Source organism: Oryzias latipes, chromosome 4 (assembly GCF_053564925.1).
Source record: "Oryzias latipes strain Hd-rR chromosome 4, Olatipes_Hd-rR_3.1".
NCBI lineage: Eukaryota > Metazoa > Chordata > Actinopteri > Beloniformes > Adrianichthyidae > Oryzias > Oryzias latipes.
The window spans coordinates 1738782-1755998 of record NC_136240.1 but is presented as its reverse complement, the minus strand read 5'-3'; the positions used below and the strand labels follow the sequence as shown (position 1 = coordinate 1755998).

Sequence of the window (17217 nt, the reverse complement as noted above, 5' to 3'; positions counted from 1 at the left end):
TCTTCATGAAAAGAAACCCCAAAATGGTATTTTGATGTTTTTCAAGCATTTCTGAGTATTCCACTAAAGCCACAACTTTTCATCTGTCTGACAGGACAAGTAAAAAAATAAATAAATAGACTATAAAGTCTAAACACCCCTCTGCCAAAGTAAAGACCTAATAAATCTAAACATTTTACGAAGACCATTTATGGATTTATTGCATTACAATTACAAAAACTTGAAAGACTGATAAAAATTACAGTAAAATTTATTTATTTTTTAAAAAAATAAACTATCTTGTTTTTTAGGGATGTGAATCCTTTACCTTATTTATTTATTTTTTACCTGAATTTACACAGAGGCAGGTCTATTTAGAGGGCACTCCTCTTCAGGAGCATCCTGTTCTCATTCACAGTACTGCAAACTCCCTTGTGAACTTGTGGTCACTCCCTAGCTTAAATTGATCATTTAAGGTCAAACGTCTTGGTTAAAGGCACCACAGTGGTGTAACAAACACTCTCACATACAGTCAGGACCATAAATATGTTGACAGAGACACGTTCTTTCTAATTTAGTTTCTGTACATTACCACAGTGAAGTGTAAATAAAACAACTCAGATGCCATTGAAGTGCAGACTTTCAGCTTTTATTCCATGGGTTGAACAAAAAGATTGTATAAAAATGTGAAAAACTAAAGCATTTTTTAAAAACAGTCCCTTCATTTCATGGGCTCATAAGTAATTGGACAAATGACTTCCATGCTATTGCATGGGCAGGTGAGGGCAATTCCCTTGTTATGTCATTATGAGTGAAGCAGATAAAAGGCCTGGAATTGATTAGAGGACTCGTGCTGCATTTGGAAGATTTTGGTGTGAACAAACAACATGCGGTCAAAGGAGCTCTCCATGCAGGTGAAAGGAGCCATCATGAAGCTGAGAAAACAGAAAAAAACATGCCAGAAACTGCCACAGTATTAGGAGTGGCAACATCAACAGTGTGGTACATCCTGAGAGAGAAAGAAAGCACTGGTGAACTCAGCAACGCAAAAAGACCTGGACGTCCACGGAAGACAACAGTGGTGGATGATGGCAGAATCATTTCCATGGTGAAGAGGAACCCGTTCACAACAGCCAACCAAGTGAACAACACTCTCCAGGAGGTAGGCGGATCAATATCCAAGTCTACCATCAAAAGAAGACTGCATGAAAGTAGATCCAGAGGGTACACTGCAAGATGCAAGCCACTCAGAAGCCTCAAGAATAGGAAGGCTAGATTGGACTTTGCTGAAGAGCACCTAAAAAAAGCCAGCACAGTTCCGGGAAAACATTCTTTGGACAGATGAAACCAAAATTAACCTCTACCAGAATGATGGCTAGAGAAAAGTATGGAGAAGGCGTGGAGAAGCTCCTGATCCAAAGCACACTACATCATCAGTAGAACACGGTGGAGGCAGTGTGATGGTCTGGGCCTGCATGGCTGCTAGTGGCACTGGGACACTAGTGTTTATTGATGACGTGACACAGGACAGAAGCAGTCCAATGAATTCTGAGGTGTTCAGAGACAGACTGTCTGTGCAGATCCAGGTGAATGCAGCCAAACTGATTGGCCGGCGTTTCATAATCCAGATGGACAACGACCCAAAACATACAGCCAACGCAACTCAGGAGTTTATTAAAGCAAAGAAGTGGAATTTCTTTGAATGGCCAAGTCAGTCACCTGATCTTAACCCAATTGAGCCGCATTTCACTTGTTGAAGACTAAACTTCAGACAGACAGGCCCACAAACAAACAGCAACTGAAAACCGCTGCAGTAAAGGCCTGGCAGAGCATTCAGAAGGAGAAAACCAGCATCTAGTGATGTCCATGAGTTCAAGACTTCAGGCTGTCATTGCCAACAAAGGCTTTTCAACCAAATATTAGGAATGACCATTTGGTTTTCAGTTATTTCATTTGTCCAATTACTTATGAGCCCATGAAATGAAGTGATAGTGTTTAAAAAATGCTTTAGTTTTTTCACATTTTTATGCAATCTTTTTGTTCAACCCATGGAATAAAAGCTGAAAGTCTGCAGTTCAATGGCATCTGAGTTGTTTTATTTACATTTCACTGTGGTAATGTACAGAAACTAAATTAGAATGTGTCTCTGTCCAAAGATTTATGGTCCTGACTGGATGTTAAATCTCGTCTATATGGGACTTTAACTCTCAAACCAGACCAGCCCATTACTGCCAAAATAGCAGTATGTGATTAGAAGGATGGTTTGTGTTCTGGTGCTAGTTCATTTCTATACAGAGGAATCACCCCCAACTGCAACAGTTTAAGTGAGCAGTCCAGTATGAGGTACAGAAGCTGACATGTTGATCTCAGACCTGCAGAGGTTCCATCAGCAGCTGGCTCTTAGTTACTGAATACGCAAAGAGTTAACACAGTTCTAAATACTAAAAAATAGGACACTGTTGTTTTTACTTTTCCTCTGGTTTCTGTTCACAGCAGATCACTGCAAACAGACCTTCATGAGTCAGCATGGAGTCCCCACCATCCTGTCACCTTGCTGCTACGATGACTGTATGTTGCGCTGTCTGTGAACACGCTGCGCGCGAGGGGGGCTGCACGCGGAGCAAACAACGTACAGGTAGAAAAGGCCCACCGCATATGTTCCAGCCCCGCAACAAATTAACGGCTGCTTCCTAAAACTTAATAATAATTAATAGCTAATGATATTCATCATATGTAAAGTTAATATAATTTATTGGGTTTACTGGATTTAAAGAAAAATAAATAAATAAAAACTAATCTGCCTCAAAGTGAATTTGTTTCCATCATCTCACTTAACTTAACTCTGGGTGTTTGACAGACAGAAAAGTCTGTTCAAGGTTGTGGAAAATGCACAAAAGATTAAAGGAAATATCACGCTTATAAAGAAAAAAAAATAATGATAATAATAATAATAAATAATAAATATCCTGTCTGGAACATTCTCATGTATAAAGTAAAATGTTTTGTTAAAAAAAACAATGTTGCAAAATGAGGAAATAAAACACTTTATGTTCTTAATTTGTTATTTATTTATTTATTTTTCGTCCTTAAAAAGGATCGATAAGAGTACCGTTAAGAGTAGCAGTACCGTTAAAACCTTAACGATACCCATCCCTACAGGTCAGGCCGCCTTTCTGTTCTTTTAAACCAAGGGTGTCAAACATACGGCCCGCGGGCTGAAATTGGCCCGCAAGGAGGTCCGATCAGACCCGCAGGATAATTTGGAAGTCGAAAAATGCATAAAAGACATGGATTTTTTTTTAATTCAATGCCAGTGATTTGGTCAGAGTAAAAGACAAGCCGCATCACTGAGACAGACCAAACAGCAGACGGCATCAATGCGCCATCTGCTACTTATTACGAAAATGGGTGTTAGAAAAAAAATCGACTTGGCGATATACTCTTTGAGCAGCTCTACACCACACAGAACAACAGGAAGACCTCAGGTAGAGGCAGCTTTTTTCGTTGTTATGAGACAGATCTTCTGTATCTGAAGCAGTTTTTAGTAATTTATTCTTGTTATTTTTTCGGTTTGGATTGCTTTTTTCAGAAAAAGCGACTATTTTTGGCGTGTTACAGCCCACTCCGCGTGTTGTTGCCGTGTGGCTCCTCATTAATGATGCCGGTTTTTCTGCACTTCGAAAGCAGTGTAAGCAGACACGTTAGCCCAAGCTTCTACAGTCCATTCACAAATTGTGGCTAACTCGCCTGGCACTGCCTCCCTCAACAATAAAAGCAGACTTTTCCTGCCCCGTTGTGTGTTGCTACCATGCTGCTCCCGTTCTTCTCGAGAATGGGAGCAGCGACTCACAGAAATGTCGAAAGTCAGAAGCGCCTCGTTCATGTTACTGATTCGGCTGAGTTGCGTCTTTTTACTGCGGTATGAGCGGAAGATGAACAGCTTTTCATTGTAATCCGCTGGAAGTTTCTCCTGCACCATATATATCGAAGGGTGACTGCGGAGAAACTTCTCAAAGCTGATTGCTGATCGTTAATCCATCACTCAAGTCGCCTGTTTTCTGCAGAAACTTTGGTGCTGTGTGTGTGTCTTTGGTCCTGTGAGTGTGTCTCTGGTCGTGTGTGTGTCTCTGGTCCTGTGTGTGTGTCTCTGGTCCTGTGTGTGTCTCTGGTCCTGTGTGTGTCTTTGGTCCTGTGTGTGTCTTTGGTCCTGTTTGTGTGTATTTGGTCCTGTGTGTGTGTCTTTGGTCCTGTTTGTGTGTATTTGGTCCTGTGAGTGTGTCTCTGGTCCTGTGTGTGTCTTTGGTCCTGTGTGTGTCTTTGGTCCTGTGTGTGTCTTTGGTCCTGTTTGTGTGTATTTGGTCCTGTGTGTGTGTCTTTGGTCCTATGTATGTGTCTCTGGTCCTCTGTGTGTGTGTCTTTGGTCCTCTGTGTGTGTGTCTTTGGTGCTGTGTGTGTTTCTTTGGTCCTGTGAGTGTGTCTCTGGTCCTCTGTGTGTGTGTCTTTGGTCCTGTGTGTGTGTCTCTGGTCCTCTGTGTGTGTGTCTTTGGTCCTGTGCGTGTGTCTTTGGTCCTGTGTGTGTCTTTGGTGCTGTGTGTGCGTCTTTGGTGCTGTGTGTGCGTCTTTGGTGCTGTGTGTGCGTCTTTGGTGCTGTGTGTGCGTCTTTGGTGCTGTGTGTGCGTCTTTGGTCCTGTGAGTGCGTCTTTGGTCCTGTGAGTGTGTCTTTGGTCCTGTGTGTGTGTCTTTGGTCCTGTGTGTGTGTCTTCGGTCCTGTGTGTGTGTCTTCGGTCTTGTGTGTGTGTCTTCGGTCCTGTGAGTGTGTATTTGGTCCTGTGAGTGTGTCTCTGGTCCTGTGTGTGTCTCTGGTCCTGTAGGTGTCTCTGGTCCTGTGTTTGTCTTTGGTCCTGTGTGTGTGTCTTTGGTCCTGTGTGAGTGTCTTTGGTCCTGTGTGTGTGTCTTTGGTCCTGTGTGTGTGCCTCTGGTCCTGTGTGTGTGTGTCTCTGGTCCTGTTTGTGTGTCTCTGGTCCTGTGTGTGTGTCTCTGGTCCTGTGTGTGTGTCTCTGGTCCTGTGTCTGTGTTCTGGTCCTGTGTGTGTGTCTCTGGTCCTGTGTGTGTCTCTGGTCCTGTGTGTGTCTCTGGTCCTGTGTGTGTGTGTCTCTGGTCCTGTTTGTGTGTCTCTGGTCCTGTTTGTGTGTCTCTGGTCCTCTGTGTGTGTCTCTGGTCCTGTGTGTGCCTCTGGTCCTGTGTGTGTCTCTGGTCCTGTGTGTGTGTGTCTCTGGTCCTGTTTGTGTGTCTCTGGTCCTCTGTGTGTGTCTCTGGTCCTGTGTGTGCCTCTGGTCCTGTGTGTGTCTCTGGTCCTGTGTGTGTGTCTCTGGTCCTCTGTGTGTGTGTCTTTGGTCCTGTGTGTGTGTCTCTGGTTCTCTGTGTGTGTGTCTTTGGTGCTGTGTGTGTTTCTTTGGTCCTGTGAGTGTGTCTCTGGTCCTCTGTGTGTGTGTCTTTTGTCCTGTGTGTGTGTCTCTGGTCCTCTGTGTGTGTGTCTTTGGTCCTGTGCGTGTGTCTTTGGTCCTGTGTGTGTCTTTGGTGCTGTGTGTGTGTCTTTGGTGCTGTGTGTGTTTCTTTGGTCCTGTGAGTGTGTCTCTGGTCCTCTGTGTGTGTGTCTTTGGTCCTGTGTGTGTGTCTTTGGTCCTGTGTGTGTGCCTCTGGTCCTGTGTGTGTGTCTTTGGTCCTTTGTGTGTGTCTTTGGTCCTGCGAGTGTGTCTCTGGTCCTGTGTGTGTCTCTGGTCCTGTGTGTGTCTCTGGTCCTGTGTGTGTCTCTGGTCCTGTGTGTGTGTGTCTCTGGTCCTGTGTGTGTGTGTCTCTGGTCCTGTGTGTGTGTGTCTCTGGTCCTGTGTGTGTGGTCCTGTGTGTGTGTCTTTGTGTGTGTGTGTGGTCCTGTGTGTGTGTGTCTCTGGTCCTGTGTGTGTGTGTCTCTGGTCCTGTGTGTGTGTGTCTCTGGCCCTTTGTGTCTCTGGTCCTGTGTGTGTGTGTCTCTGGTCCTGTGTGTGTGTCTTTGGTCCTTTGTGTGTGTCTTTGGTCCTGTGTGTGTGTGTCTCTGGTCCTGTGTGTGTGTCTCTGGTCCTGTGTGTGTCTCTGGTCCTGTGTGTGCGTCTCTGGTCCTCTGTGTGCGTCTCTGGTCCTCTGTGTGCGTCTCTGGTCCTCTGTGTGCGTCTCTGGTCCTGTGTGTGCCTCTGGTCCTGTGTGTGTCTCTGGTCCTGTGTGTGTCTCTGGTCCTGTGTGTGTCTCTGGTCCTGTGTGTGCGTCTCTGGTCCTCTGTGTGCGTCTCTGGTCCTCTGTGTGTGTCTCTGGTCCTCTGTGTGTGTGTCTTTGGTGCTGTGTGTGTGTGTCTTTGGTCCCGTGTGTGTGTGTCTTTGGTCCTGTGTATGTGTTTCTGGTCCTCTGTGTGTGTGTCTTTGGTCCTGTGTGTGTGTCTCTGGTCCTCTGTGTGTGTGTCTTTGGTGCTGTGTGTGTTTCTTTGGTCCTGTGAGTGTGTCTCTGGTCCTCTGTGTGTGTGTCTTTGGTCCTGTGTGTGTGTCTCTGGTCCTCTGTGTGTGTGTCTTTGGTCCTGTGCGTGTGTCTTTGGTCCTGTGTGTGCGTCTTTGGTGCTGTGTGTGCGTCTTTGGTGCTGTGTGTGCGTCTTTGGTGCTGTGAGTGCGTCTTTGGTCCTGTGAGTGCGTCTTTGGTCCTGTGAGTGTGTCTTTGGTCCTGTGAGTGTGTCTTCGGTCCTGTGTGTGTGTCTTCGGTCTTGTGTGTGTGTCTTCGGTCCTGTGAGTGTGTATTTGGTCCTGTGAGTGTGTATTTGGTCCTGTGAGTCTGTATTTGGTCCTGTGAGTGTGTCTCTGGTCCTGTGTGTGCCTCTGGTCCTGTGTTTGTCTTTGGTCCTGTGTGTGTGTCTTTGGTCCTGTGTGTGTGTCTTCGGTCTTGTGTGTGTGTCTTTGGTCCTGTTTGTGTGTCTCTGGTCCTGTGAGTGTGTCTCTGGTCCTATGTGTGTGTCTCTGGTCCTGTGTGTGTGTGTGTGGTCCTGTGTGTGTGTCTTTGTGTGTGTGTGTGGTCCTGTGTGTGTGTGTCTCTGGTCCTGTGTGTGTGTGTCTCTTGTCCTGTGTGTCTCTGGTCCTGTGTGTGTGTGTCTCTGGTCCTGTGTGTGTGTCTTTGGTCCTTTGTGTGTGTCTTTGGTCCTTTGTGTGTGTCTTTGGTCCTGTGTGTGTGTGTCTCTGGTCCTGTGTGTGTGTGTCTCTGGTCCTGTGTGTGTGTGTCTCTGGTCCTGTGTGTGTGTGTCTCTGGTCCTGTGTGTGTCTCTGGTCCTGTGTGTGTCTCTGGTCCTGTGTGTGTCTCTGGTCCTGTGTGTGCGTCTCTGGTCCTCTGTGTGCGTCTCTGGTCCTCTGTGTGCGTCTCTGGTCCTCTGTGTGCCTCTGGTCCTCTGTGTGCCTCTGGTCCTGTGAGTGTGTCTCTGGTCCTATGTGTGTGTCTCTGGTCCTATGTGTGTCTCTCTGGTCCTGTGTGTGTCTCTGGTCCTGTGTGTGTGTCTTTGGTCCTGTGTGTGTGTCTTAGGTCCTGTGTGTGTGCCACTGATCCTGTGTGTGTGTGTCTCTGGTCCTGTGTGTGTGTGTGTGGTCCTGTGTGTGTGTGTCTCTGGTCCTGTGTGTGTGTGTCTCTGGTCCTGTGTGTGTCTCTGGTCCTGTGTGTGTCTCTGGTCCTGTGTGTGTCTCTGGTCCTGTGTGTGCGTCTCTGGTCCTCTGTGTGCGTCTCTGGTCCTCTGTGTGCGTCTCTGGTCCTCTGTGTGCCTCTGGTCCTCTGTGTGCCTCTGGTCCTGTGTGTGTCTCTGGTCCTGTGTGTGACTCTGGTCCTGTGTGTGTCTCTGGTCCTGTGTGTGCGTCTCTGGTCCTCTGTGTGCGTCTCTGGTCCTCTGTGTGTGACTCTGGTCCTGTGTGTGACTTTGGTCCCGTGTGTGTGTGTCTTTGGTCCCGTGTGTGTGTGTCTTTGGTCCCGTGTGTGTGTTTCTTTGGTCCTGTGTATGTGTCTCTGGTCCTCTGTGTGTGTGTCTCTGGTCCTGTGTGTGTGTCTCTGGTCCTCTGTGTGTGTGTCTTTGGTCCTGTGTGTGTGTCTCTGGTCCTCTGTGTGTGTGTCTTTGGTCCTGTGCGTGTGCCTTTGGTCCTGTGTGTGCGTCTTTGGTGCTGTGTGTGCGTCTTTGGTGCTGTGTGTGCGTCTTTGGTGCTGTGTGTGCGTCTTTGGTCCTGTGAGTGCGTCTTTGGTCCTGTGAGTGCGTCTTTGGTCCTGTGAGTGTGTTTTTGGTCTTGTGTGTGTGTCTTTGGTCCTGTGTGTGTGTCTTCGGTCTTGTGTGTGTGTCTTCGGTCCTGTTTGTGTGTATTTGGTCCTGTGAGTGTGTCTCTGGTCCTATGTGTGTGTCTTTGGTCCTGTGTGTGTGTCTTTGGTCCTGTGTGTGTGTCTTCGGTCTTGTGTGTGTGTCTCTGGTCCTGTGTGTGTGTCTTTGGTCCTGTGTGTGTGTCTTAGGTCCTGTGTGTGTGCCTCTGGTCCTGTGTGTGTGTGTCTCTGGTCCTGTGTGTGTGTCTCTGGTCCTGTGTGTGTGTCTCTGGTCCTGTGTGTGTGTCTCTGGTCCTGTGTGTGTCTCTGGTCCTGTGTGTGTGTCTTTGGTCCTGTGTGTGCGTCTTTGGTCCTGTGAGTGCGTCTTTGGTCCTGTGAGTGCGTCTTTGGTCCTGTGAGTGTGTCTTTGGTCCTATGTGTGTGTCTTTGGTCCTGTGTGTGTGTCTTCGGTCTTGTGTGTGTGTCTTCGGTCCTGTTTGTGTGTATTTGGTCCTGTGAGTGTGTCTCTGGTCCTATGTGTGTGTCTTTGGTCCTGTGTGTGTGTCTTTGGTCCTGTGTGTGTGTCTTCGGTCTTGTGTGTGTGTCTCTGGTCCTGTGTGTGTGTCTTTGGTCCTGTGTGTGTGTCTTAGGTCCTGTGTGTGTGCCTCTGGTCCTGTGTGTGTGTGTCTCTGGTCCTGTGTGTGTGTCTCTGGTCCTGTGTGTGTGTCTCTGGTCCTGTGTGTGTGTCTCTGGTCCTGTGTGTGTCTCTGGTCCTGTGTGTGTGTCTTTGGTCCTGTGTGGGTGTGTGTGTGGTCCTCTGTGTGTGTCTCTGGTCCTCTGTGTGTGTCTCTGGTCCTCTGTGTGTGTCTCTGGTCCTTTGTGTGTGTCTCTGGTCCTCTGTGTGTGTCTCTGGTCCTGTGTGTGTCTCTGGTCCTCTGTGTGTTTCTTTGGTCCTTTGAGTGTGTCTCTGGTCCTCTGTGTGTGTGTCTTTGGTCCTGTGTGTGTGTCTCTGGTCCTGTGTGTGTGTCTTTGGTCCTGTGTGTGTCTCTGGTCCTCTGTGTGTGTCTCTGGTCCTTTGTGTGTGTCTCTGGTCCTCTGTGTGTGTCTCTGGTCCTGTGTGTGCCTCTGGTCCTGTGTGTATCTCTGGTCCCTTGTGTGTGTGTCTTTGGTCCTGTGTGTGTGTCTCTGGTCCTCTGTGTGTGTGTCTCTGGTGCTGTGTGTGTTTCTTTGGTCCTGTGAGTGTGTCTCTGGTCCTCTGTGTGTGTGTCTTTTGTCCTGTGTGTGCGTCTCTGGTCCTCTGTGTGTGTGTCTTTGGTCCTGTGCGTGTGTCTTTGGTCCTGTGTGTGTGTCTCTGGTGCTGTGTGTGTGTCTTTGGTGCTGTGTGTGTTTCTTTGGTCCTGTGAGTGTGTCTCTGGTCCTCTGTGTGTGTGTCTCTGGTCCTCTGTGTGTGTGTCTTTGGTCCTGTGCGTGTGTCTTTGGTCCTGTGTGTGTCTTTGGTGCTGTGTGTGTCTTTGGTGCTGTGTGTGTGTCTTTGGTCCTGTGAGTGTGTCTTTGGTCCTGTGAGTGTGTCTTTGGTCCTGTGTGTGTGTCTTTGGTCCTGTGTGTGTGTCTTTGGTCCTGTGTGTGTGTCTTTGGTCCTGTGTGTGTGTCTTTGGTCCTGTGTGTGTGCCTCTGGTCCTGTGTGTGTGTGTCTCTGGTCCTTTTTGTGTGTCTCTGGTCCTGTGTGTGTGTCTCTGGTCCTGTGTGTGTGTTTCTGGTCCTGTGTGTGTGTCTCTGGTCCTGTGTGTGTGTCTCTGGTCCTGTGTGTGTGTCTCTGGTCCTGTGTGTGTCTATGGTCCTGTGTGTGTCTCTGGTCCTGTGTGTGTCTCTGGTCCTGTGTGTGTCTCTGGTCCTGTGTGTGTCTCTGGTCCTCTGTGTGTGTCTCTGGTCCTTTGTGTGCCTCTGGTCCTGTGTGTGTCTGGTCCTGTCTGTGTGTGTGTCTCTGGTCCTCTGTGTGTGTGTCTTTGGTGCTGTGTGTGTGTCTTTGGTCCTGTGTGAGTGTCTTTGGTCCTGTGTGTGTGTCTTTGGTCCTGTGTGTGTGCCTCTGGTCCTGTGTGTGTGTGTCTCTGGTCCTGTTTGTGTGTCTCTGGTCCTGTGTGTGTGTCTCTGGTCCTGTGTGTGTGTCTCTGGTCCTGTGTCTGTGTTCTGGTCCTGTGTGTGTGTCTCTGGTCCTGTGTGTGTCTCTGGTCCTGTGTGTGTCTCTGGTCCTGTGTGTGTGTGTCTCTGGTCCTGTTTGTGTGTCTCTGGTCCTGTTTGTGTGTCTCTGGTCCTCTGTGTGTGTCTCTGGTCCTGTGTGTGCCTCTGGTCCTGTGTGTGTCTCTGGTCCTGTGTGTGTGTGTCTCTGGTCCTGTTTGTGTGTCTCTGGTCCTCTGTGTGTGTCTCTGGTCCTGTGTGTGCCTCTGGTCCTGTGTGTGTCTCTGGTCCTGTGTGTGTGTCTCTGGTCCTCTGTGTGTGTGTCTTTGGTCCTGTGTGTGTGTCTCTGGTTCTCTGTGTGTGTGTCTTTGGTGCTGTGTGTGTTTCTTTGGTCCTGTGAGTGTGTCTCTGGTCCTCTGTGTGTGTGTCTTTTGTCCTGTGTGTGTGTCTCTGGTCCTCTGTGTGTGTGTCTTTGGTCCTGTGCGTGTGTCTTTGGTCCTGTGTGTGTCTTTGGTGCTGTGTGTGTGTCTTTGGTGCTGTGTGTGTTTCTTTGGTCCTGTGAGTGTGTCTCTGGTCCTCTGTGTGTGTGTCTTTGGTCCTGTGTGTGTGTCTTTGGTCCTGTGTGTGTGCCTCTGGTCCTGTGTGTGTGTCTTTGGTCCTTTGTGTGTGTCTTTGGTCCTGCGAGTGTGTCTCTGGTCCTGTGTGTGTCTCTGGTCCTGTGTGTGTCTCTGGTCCTGTGTGTGTCTCTGGTCCTGTGTGTGTGTGTCTCTGGTCCTGTGTGTGTGTGTCTCTGGTCCTGTGTGTGTGTGTCTCTGGTCCTGTGTGTGTGGTCCTGTGTGTGTGTCTTTGTGTGTGTGTGTGGTCCTGTGTGTGTGTGTCTCTGGTCCTGTGTGTGTGTGTCTCTGGTCCTGTGTGTGTGTGTCTCTGGCCCTTTGTGTCTCTGGTCCTGTGTGTGTGTGTCTCTGGTCCTGTGTGTGTGTCTTTGGTCCTTTGTGTGTGTCTTTGGTCCTGTGTGTGTGTGTCTCTGGTCCTGTGTGTGTGTCTCTGGTCCTGTGTGTGTCTCTGGTCCTGTGTGTGCGTCTCTGGTCCTCTGTGTGCGTCTCTGGTCCTCTGTGTGCGTCTCTGGTCCTCTGTGTGCGTCTCTGGTCCTGTGTGTGCCTCTGGTCCTGTGTGTGTCTCTGGTCCTGTGTGTGTCTCTGGTCCTGTGTGTGTCTCTGGTCCTGTGTGTGCGTCTCTGGTCCTCTGTGTGCGTCTCTGGTCCTCTGTGTGTGTCTCTGGTCCTCTGTGTGTGTGTCTTTGGTGCTGTGTGTGTGTGTCTTTGGTCCCGTGTGTGTGTGTCTTTGGTCCTGTGTATGTGTTTCTGGTCCTCTGTGTGTGTGTCTTTGGTCCTGTGTGTGTGTCTCTGGTCCTCTGTGTGTGTGTCTTTGGTGCTGTGTGTGTTTCTTTGGTCCTGTGAGTGTGTCTCTGGTCCTCTGTGTGTGTGTCTTTGGTCCTGTGTGTGTGTCTCTGGTCCTCTGTGTGTGTGTCTTTGGTCCTGTGCGTGTGTCTTTGGTCCTGTGTGTGCGTCTTTGGTGCTGTGTGTGCGTCTTTGGTGCTGTGTGTGCGTCTTTGGTGCTGTGAGTGCGTCTTTGGTCCTGTGAGTGCGTCTTTGGTCCTGTGAGTGTGTCTTTGGTCCTGTGAGTGTGTCTTCGGTCCTGTGTGTGTGTCTTCGGTCTTGTGTGTGTGTCTTCGGTCCTGTGAGTGTGTATTTGGTCCTGTGAGTGTGTATTTGGTCCTGTGAGTCTGTATTTGGTCCTGTGAGTGTGTCTCTGGTCCTGTGTGTGCCTCTGGTCCTGTGTTTGTCTTTGGTCCTGTGTGTGTGTCTTTGGTCCTGTGTGTGTGTCTTCGGTCTTGTGTGTGTGTCTTTGGTCCTGTTTGTGTGTCTCTGGTCCTGTGAGTGTGTCTCTGGTCCTATGTGTGTGTCTCTGGTCCTATGTGTGTCTCTCTGGTCCTGTGTGTGTCTCTGGTCCTGTGTGTGTGTCTTTGGTCCTGTGTGTGTGTCTTAGGTCCTGTGTGTGTGCCACTGATCCTGTGTGTGTGTGTCTCTGGTCCTGTGTGTGTGTGTGTGGTCCTGTGTGTGTGTCTTTGTGTGTGTGTGTGGTCCTGTGTGTGTGTGTCTCTGGTCCTGTGTGTGTGTGTCTCTTGTCCTGTGTGTCTCTGGTCCTGTGTGTGTGTGTCTCTGGTCCTGTGTGTGTGTCTTTGGTCCTTTGTGTGTGTCTTTGGTCCTTTGTGTGTGTCTTTGGTCCTGTGTGTGTGTGTCTCTGGTCCTGTGTGTGTGTGTCTCTGGTCCTGTGTGTGTGTGTCTCTGGTCCTGTGTGTGTGTGTCTCTGGTCCTGTGTGTGTCTCTGGTCCTGTGTGTGTCTCTGGTCCTGTGTGTGTCTCTGGTCCTGTGTGTGCGTCTCTGGTCCTCTGTGTGCGTCTCTGGTCCTCTGTGTGCGTCTCTGGTCCTCTGTGTGCCTCTGGTCCTCTGTGTGCCTCTGGTCCTGTGAGTGTGTCTCTGGTCCTATGTGTGTGTCTCTGGTCCTATGTGTGTCTCTCTGGTCCTGTGTGTGTCTCTGGTCCTGTGTGTGTGTCTTTGGTCCTGTGTGTGTGTCTTAGGTCCTGTGTGTGTGCCACTGATCCTGTGTGTGTGTGTCTCTGGTCCTGTGTGTGTGTGTGTGGTCCTGTGTGTGTGTGTCTCTGGTCCTGTGTGTGTGTGTCTCTGGTCCTGTGTGTGTCTCTGGTCCTGTGTGTGTCTCTGGTCCTGTGTGTGTCTCTGGTCCTGTGTGTGCGTCTCTGGTCCTCTGTGTGCGTCTCTGGTCCTCTGTGTGCGTCTCTGGTCCTCTGTGTGCCTCTGGTCCTCTGTGTGCCTCTGGTCCTGTGTGTGTCTCTGGTCCTGTGTGTGACTCTGGTCCTGTGTGTGTCTCTGGTCCTGTGTGTGCGTCTCTGGTCCTCTGTGTGCGTCTCTGGTCCTCTGTGTGTGACTCTGGTCCTGTGTGTGACTTTGGTCCCGTGTGTGTGTGTCTTTGGTCCCGTGTGTGTGTTTCTTTGGTCCTGTGTATGTGTCTCTGGTCCTCTGTGTGTGTGTCTTTGGTCCTGTGTGTGTGTCTCTGGTCCTCTGTGTGTGTGTCTTTGGTCCTGTGTGTGTGTCTCTGGTCCTCTGTGTGTGTGTCTTTGGTCCTGTGCGTGTGCCTTTGGTCCTGTGTGTGCGTCTTTGGTGCTGTGTGTGCGTCTTTGGTGTTGTGTGTGCGTCTTTGGTGCTGTGTGTGCGTCTTTGGTCCTGTGAGTGCGTCTTTGGTCCTGTGAGTGCGTCTTTGGTCCTGTGAGTGTGTCTTTGGTCTTGTGTGTGTGTCTTTGGTCCTGTGTGTGTGTCTTCGGTCTTGTGTGTGTGTCTTCGGTCCTGTTTGTGTGTATTTGGTCCTGTGAGTGTGTCTCTGGTCCTATGTGTGTGTCTTTGGTCCTGTGTGTGTGTCTTTGGTCCTGTGTGTGTGTCTTCGGTCTTGTGTGTGTGTCTCTGGTCCTGTGTGTGTGTCTTTGGTCCTGTGTGTGTGTCTTAGGTCCTGTGTGTGTGCCTCTGGTCCTGTGTGTGTGTGTCTCTGGTCCTGTGTGTGTGTCTCTGGTCCTGTGTGTGTGTCTCTGGTCCTGTGTGTGTGTCTCTGGTCCTGTGTGTGTCTCTGGTCCTGTGTGTGTGTCTTTGGTCCTGTGTGTGCGTCTTTGGTCCTGTGAGTGCGTCTTTGGTCCTGTGAGTGCGTCTTTGGTCCTGTGAGTGTGTCTTTGGTCCTATGTGTGTGTCTTTGGTCCTGTGTGTGTGTCTTCGGTCTTGTGTGTGTGTCTTCGGTCCTGTTTGTGTGTATTTGGTCCTGTGAGTGTGTCTCTGGTCCTATGTGTGTGTCTTTGGTCCTGTGTGTGTGTCTTTGGTCCTGTGTGTGTGTCTTCGGTCTTGTGTGTGTGTCTCTGGTCCTGTGTGTGTGTCTTTGGTCCTGTGTGTGTGTCTTAGGTCCTGTGTGTGTGCCTCTGGTCCTGTGTGTGTGTGTCTCTGGTCCTGTGTGTGTGTCTCTGGTCCTGTGTGTGTGTCTCTGGTCCTGTGTGTGTGTCTCTGGTCCTGTGTGTGTCTCTGGTCCTGTGTGTGTGTCTTTGGTCCTGTGTGGGTGTGTGTGTGGTCCTCTGTGTGTGTCTCTGGTCCTCTGTGTGTGTCTCTGGTCCTCTGTGTGTGTCTCTGGTCCTTTGTGTGTGTCTCTGGTCCTCTGTGTGTGTCTCTGGTCCTGTGTGTGTCTCTGGTCCTCTGTGTGTTTCTTTGGTCCTTTGAGTGTGTCTCTGGTCCTCTGTGTGTGTGTCTTTGGTCCTGTGTGTGTGTCTCTGGTCCTGTGTGTGTGTCTTTGGTCCTGTGTGTGTCTCTGGTCCTCTGTGTGTGTCTCTGGTCCTTTGTGTGTGTCTCTGGTCCTCTGTGTGTGTCTCTGGTCCTGTGTGTGCCTCTGGTCCTGTGTGTATCTCTGGTCCCTTGTGTGTGTGTCTTTGGTCCTGTGTGTGTGTCTCTGGTCCTCTGTGTGTGTGTCTCTGGTGCTGTGTGTGTTTCTTTGGTCCTGTGAGTGTGTCTCTGGTCCTCTGTGTGTGTGTCTTTTGTCCTGTGTGTGCGTCTCTGGTCCTCTGTGTGTGTGTCTTTGGTCCTGTGCGTGTGTCTTTGGTCCTGTGTGTGTGTCTCTGGTGCTGTGTGTGTGTCTTTGGTGCTGTGTGTGTTTCTTTGGTCCTGTGAGTGTGTCTCTGGTCCTCTGTGTGTGTGTCTCTGGTCCTCTGTGTGTGTGTCTTTGGTCCTGTGTGTGTGTCTTTCGGTCCTGTGTGTTTCTTTTGTGTGTGTGTCTTTGGTGCTGTGTGTGTGTCTTTGGTGCTGTGTGTGTGTCTTTGGTCCTGTGAGTGTGTCTTTGGTCCTGTGAGTGTGTCTTTGGTCCTGTGTGTGTGTCTTTGGTCCTGTGTGTGTGTCTTTGGTCCTGTGTGTGTGTCTTTGGTCCTGTGTGTGTGTCTTTGGTCCTGTGTGTGTGCCTCTGGTCCTGTGTGTGTGTGTCTCTGGTCCTTTTTGTGTGTCTCTGGTCCTGTGTGTGTGTCTCTGGTCCTGTGTGTGTGTTTCTGGTCCTGTGTGTGTGTCTCTGGTCCTGTGTGTGTGTCTCTGGTCCTGTGTGTGTGTCTCTGGTCCTGTGTGTGTCTATGGTCCTGTGTGTGTCTCTGGTCCTGTGTGTGTCTCTGGTCCTGTGTGTGTCTCTGGTCCTGTGTGTGTCTCTGGTCCTCTGTGTGTGTCTCTGGTCCTTTGTGTGCCTCTGGTCCTGTGTGTGTCTGGTCCTGTCTGTGTGTGTGTCTCTGGTCCTCTGTGTGTGTGTCTTTGGTGCTGTGTGTGTTTCTTTGGTCCTGTGAGTGTGTCTCTGGTCCTCTCTGTGTGTGTCTTTTGTCCTGTGTTTGTGTCTCTGGTCCTCTGTGTGTGTGTCTTTGGTCCTGTGCGTGTGTCTTTGGTCCTGTGTGTGTCTTTGGTGCTGTGCGTGTGTCTTTGGTGCTGTGTGTGTTTCTTTGGTCCTGTGAGTGTGTCTCTGGTCCTCTGTGTGTGTGTCTTTGGTCCTGTGTGTGTCTTTGGTGCTGTGTGTGTGTGTGTCTTTGGTCCTGTGAGTGCGTCTTTGGTCCTGTGTGTGCGTCTTTGGTCCTGTGTGTGTCTTTGGTGCTGTGTGTGTGTGTCTTTGGTCCTGTGAGTGTGTCTTTGGTCCTGTGAGTGTGTCTTTGGTCCTGTGAGTGTGTCTTTGGTCCTGTGAGTGTGTCTCTGGTCCTGTGAGTGTGTCTCTGGTCCTGTGTGTGTGTCTCTGGTCCTGTGTGTGTGTTTCTGGTCCTGTGTGTGTGTCTCTGGTCCTGTGTGTGTGTCTTTGGTCCTGTGTGTGTGTCTTCGGTCTTGTGTGTGTGTCTTCGGTCCTGTGAGTGTGTATTTGGTCCTGTGAGTGTGTATTTGGTCCTGTGAGTCTGTATTTGGTCCTGTGAGTGTGTCTCTGGTCCTGTGTGTGTCTCTGGTCCTGTGTTTGTCTTTGGTCCTGTGTGTGTGTCTTTGGTCCTGTGTGTGTGTCTTCGGTCTTGTGTGTGTGTCTTTGGTCCTGTTTGTGTGTCTCTGGTCCTGTGAGTGTGTCTCTGGTCCTATGTGTGTGTCTCTGGTCCTATGTGTGTCTCTCTGGTCCTGTGTGTGTCTCTGGTCATGTGTGTGTGTCTTTGGTCCTGTGTGTGTGTCTTAGGTCCTGTGTGTGTGCCACTGATCCTGTGTGTGTGTGTCTCTGGTCCTGTGTGTGTGTGTGTGGTCCTGTGTGTGTGTGTCTTTGGTCCTGTGTGTGTGTCTTTGTGTGTGTGTGTGGTCCTGTGTGTGTGTGTCTCTGGTCCTGTGTGTGTGTGTCTCTGGTCCTGTGTGTGTGTGTCTCTGGTCCTGTGTGTGTGTGTCTCTTGTCCTGTGTGTCTCTGGTCCTGTGTGTGTGTCTTTGGTCCTGTGTGTGTGTCTTTGGTCCTTTGTGTGTGTCTTTGGTCCTGTGTGTGTGTGTCTCTGGTCCTGTGTGTGTGTGTCTCTGGTCCTGTGTGTGTCTCTGGTCCTGTGTGTGTCTCTGGTCCTGTGTGTGCGTCTCTGGTCCTCTGTGTGCGTCTCTGGTCCTCTGTGTGCCTCTGCTCCTCTGTGTGCCTCTGGTCCTGTGTGTGCCTCTGGTCCTGTGTGTG

The 17217-nt window shown here is 49.9% G+C and overlaps 1 protein-coding gene across 8 annotated transcripts in view; it reads right to left on the bottom strand.

Moving 5' to 3' along the window:
* Window positions 1-17217, bottom strand: part of clocka (clock circadian regulator a) — a 62976-nt gene that overhangs the window by 7769 nt on the left and 37990 nt on the right. The window lies entirely within an intron of this gene.